A 3854-nucleotide genomic window follows, 5' to 3' on the forward strand; every position below is an offset into this window, starting at 1 on the left:
TTCAAAAATTGACAATAGTTGAGGACCAGGTTTACTTAGAGCCATCCCCCCTCCAAAAGGCTTTTGTATTATAGATTCTCTCATGAAGAGAGACTTGGTACAATACATACTTTGTGTTCCTTGAGACCTTGTTGATGCCATGAATATGGCAAGCTTCATGCACCAATATTATGCCCGTAACTAACTTGCAAAATCATTAATTTGTCCCAGCCTCAATCCCAAGACCTCAAACACCTTCAAAGGTGGAGAGAGCTAGCAGGGAGTGAGGGAAGGGAAGAGAAATAAGAAGTAGCATACGAGAAAGAAGTACTTTCCTCACCATAGATTAATCTTGGAGCTTAGCTTAGCATAGTAATATAGACGGTAGAGAAGATGAGCATGCTATTAAAGGTTGACTCTTGGTTGGATTTTCAGTCCATAGCCAAGAGGTGTTGGAGTAGGCTCTCTACTTCTCAAGCTTGGAGAAGTAGATGGAGGTTCTTGCTCAACACATGAGAGGATGTGTGACTGTGAATGTGAGAGTACACAAAAAGGAGGTCTCCTCCTTGCCTACCTCATCCCCTCTCTCTCGTTACTCTAGCTTGATCCCTATTGGCCCTTGCCAAGCTTTGCCAATCACAAGTTATGGTCATTTCAAGCAATAGGGGTAGCATTTGGACAACTGTCCTTCTTTCCCCCTTTGAGAGAGAGAGAGAGAGAGAGAGAGAGAGAAATCTTAATCAATTAATTACATGCATCTAAAATCTCATTGGACCTCCCTAAAGGCCATTCAATAGGATTCAGGCACACCATGAGGGCAACATGGGTAGGGGCTTGCCATGTGTCCCGAATGCCTCTTGATTCTTTGGCTTGCCTTGAGTGTGTGTGTGTGTGTGTGTGTGTGTGTGTGTGTGTGTGTGTGTGTGTGTGTGTGTGTGTGTGTGTGTGTGTGTGTGTGTGTGTGTGTGTGTGTTCTCTCTCATGCTCTTACCTTTAGGGCTTGCCTCCTCCTTTGTAGGACACATCTTTGACTTGAACACCTCAAGCACCTTGGTCATCAAGCATGACAAGCACCTCAAGCACCTTGTTCATCAAGCATGATAAGCACCTCAAGCACCTTAGTCATTAAGCACGACAAGCACCTCAAGCATCTTAGTCATCTCAAGCACGACAAGCACCTCAAGCACCTTAGTCATCTCAAGCACGACAAGCACCTCAAGCACACACTAGTGCAGCCAAAGTCGGTCCGAGCCAGAAAGTGGTCTATGCCAAGCAAAGGCTGCAGGCAGGTGCAGTGTAGAAGGCTAGGGCAGGTACCAAGGTCCTAGGCGGCCAAAGGGTAGCGGAAGCACACGTTGGTGCAGCCAAAGTCGGTCCGAGCTAGAAAGTGGTCTATGCTAAGTAAAGGCTGCAGGCAGGTGCAATGTAGAAGGCTAGGGCAGGCCCCCAAGGTCCTGGGCCGCCAAAGGGTAGCGGAAGTGTATGCTCAATGCGGTTTTTCAGGCCAAAAGAGCTAAGGGATGGCCCAGATGGGATGTCTGATGAAGGTTCCCAAGTGTCGCGTTAGTGCCCTAGAATGTAGTGTTCGATGTGCTCTAAATTCCGGTCAAGAAGGCTTGTCAAAAGGAGCCCCGATGCTCAAGATATTGCAGTGCAAAGATAGAAGGTGTAGCAGATCCCCGACGGATAGGGCAGCTAGGGACAGGTGGCCCAGGCAGTTGTCAGTGGATAGATGCATAGAGCTCAAATTATGGAGCGTGCCTGACTTCTCGGATTGCGAATCGGAGCTCTAGTTAGCAAGTTATGGTCAATTGAAATTTTTTGGGGCCCAGGTCTGAGCCCACTTGCCCGCACTCGAGGGTGTAGCATCTAGCAGTTTTTTGACCTCACCAAGGTCCTCGGTGATAGTATGCATCATGTGGGGCTAGCACAAACCGACAACTCGTCAATCAGGTTCAAAGTCAGCAAGTTAGTGCAAGTTGAAATTGGCGGAAGGTGATGGGAAGGACAATGTAGGTAATTTTCTTGATTTTTTGGCGGCCTCGGATAGCGAGCTCAGAAGAATTAGAAGGCGGCAAGGTTTTCTAGACCCGGGATCGACACAGTGAGAATCTGGCACGGCTTTGAGACGCGTCCACTGGGTAAGGGAGCAACAAACGGTAGGGCATCCAATGCCAGCAAAAAAGGAATTTTTTTAAGTTAAATTGGGAGATTTTATGAATCTTGGAAAGCTCCAAGGGGTAAACCCCCACAGGCCACCACGTGGTCGGTATAAATCCCATATGTAAGGGAGAAGTGTGGATCAACGGGCTTTATAGCCTGGGCCGTGAGCCCCAGTAGGTACACAAAGGGAGAGACGGGAGCTTGGAGCCCCCCCACTAGTTATGGTGTCCTCCGATTGGGGCTACTGTGGCTCTGCGTCCTGGTGCGTGAGGCGGTTTTGTAGAGCAGGGGCAGCGCTAGTGGCACACGCACCCGTAATGGGGTGGTGTTATCGGCAATTAGCACAATCAACTGATGATGTGGCAGTGCTCGGCGGGGCCGGTTTATGTGCCCACTTTTTGAAGGAGGGGGGGATCCCCATTAGCGATGTCGCTACTGTCAAGGGGGGTGTCCCGCGAGTGAGAGGCAACCAGAGCATAGGGGAGGGGTTCCCGCGGCAGTGGACAGTTATCCAATATGAGAAAGAGAGAGAGGAGCCTTCTAAGGTCGGCCAAGCAAGGGCGAGTAAAGGCAAAGGTAAGGAGGGGAGCCAGGATTGAAAGGGAGCAAATGAGGAGAGAGGAATATAGAGAGAAGGCTAGTGGGAGATGGGTCAAGAGAAGGGCCGGACAAAGGTGATCAAAGGAAAATCAAGGAGCAGTGCATAGTTTGGGTACCTGGTAAAAAAATAAAGAAGAAATAAAAAATAAAAAAGCCTAGGGGGCAATAGCGACATCACTAATCCCCCCCCCCCCCCCCCTAGTGCAAGGAGAGCAAGAGAAAGCAGAGAGAAGTAAAGCACCTACCCTTTCCAAGAGATGCCAAATCAGGGTGCCAAATGGACCAGTTGAAGTATAGTTTCCAAAATTGAAAGCCCCCCCCCCCCCCCCCCCCCCCCCCCCCCCCCCCCCCCCTATAAAAGTCAAATTTTAATCAAATTAGTGGTTTTTTTAGCCTGGAAAGTGGAGTTCTCTGACAAGTTAACCCCTTTGTAACTTTTTCTTGAAAACGGCCATGGTGATGGCAGTGCAAGTCTTTGTACATGCCTTTTGAAGTGCAATCAAGCCACTATTGCCCCATCTTGTTGTTGTTTCCCCTTCCCCCCTTCTCTTTCTCCTGCTTTCATGTTTCCCTTCAGTGCCGGTTGTGTGGATGTGTGTGTCCCCCCGGACCAATGGTGTTTTGTGTGAGAGAGTGAGATTGAGCAGCTGTGTGTGTGTATAAGGGTGGAGACAAATAGTGTCAGTAGGTGTACGTTGTGTGGTGGACTTGTGGAGTGTATGAGCAGTGGAAATTGAGCAGGCGGTGGTCTGCTAGTGAAAAGTGTGTTTTGAAGGTGTTTTCTGAGAGGATAGGCGTGATGTGGATACCATGAGCTATAGAGAGGCCCTTGTGTTTGTGCCAGGCGTGTTCCCCCATTCCCCCTCTCCAACGCCTAGCTTGCCTAAGGTCTAAAGTACCTAAAGATCCTAGGTCAAAGGACTATTAACACTAACCTTTGGAGGTCTTCAATGAAGCTAGCTCTAAGGTCTATAAGCTCCATTACCTGCACATTGCTCTTTGGTAGACGATCTCCCTTTTGGACCCTTAATGAGATGTAGCCTTCTATCCTTTTGGTCCCGTGCTGAGATAGATCTAAAAGCACACTTCTATATTCTAACTCTTGTTCCCAT

This window comes from Adiantum capillus-veneris, chromosome 7, assembly GCF_014529385.1.
Source record: "Adiantum capillus-veneris isolate H3 chromosome 7, ASM1452938v2, whole genome shotgun sequence".
In the NCBI taxonomy this organism is placed as follows: domain Eukaryota; kingdom Viridiplantae; phylum Streptophyta; class Polypodiopsida; order Polypodiales; family Pteridaceae; genus Adiantum; species Adiantum capillus-veneris.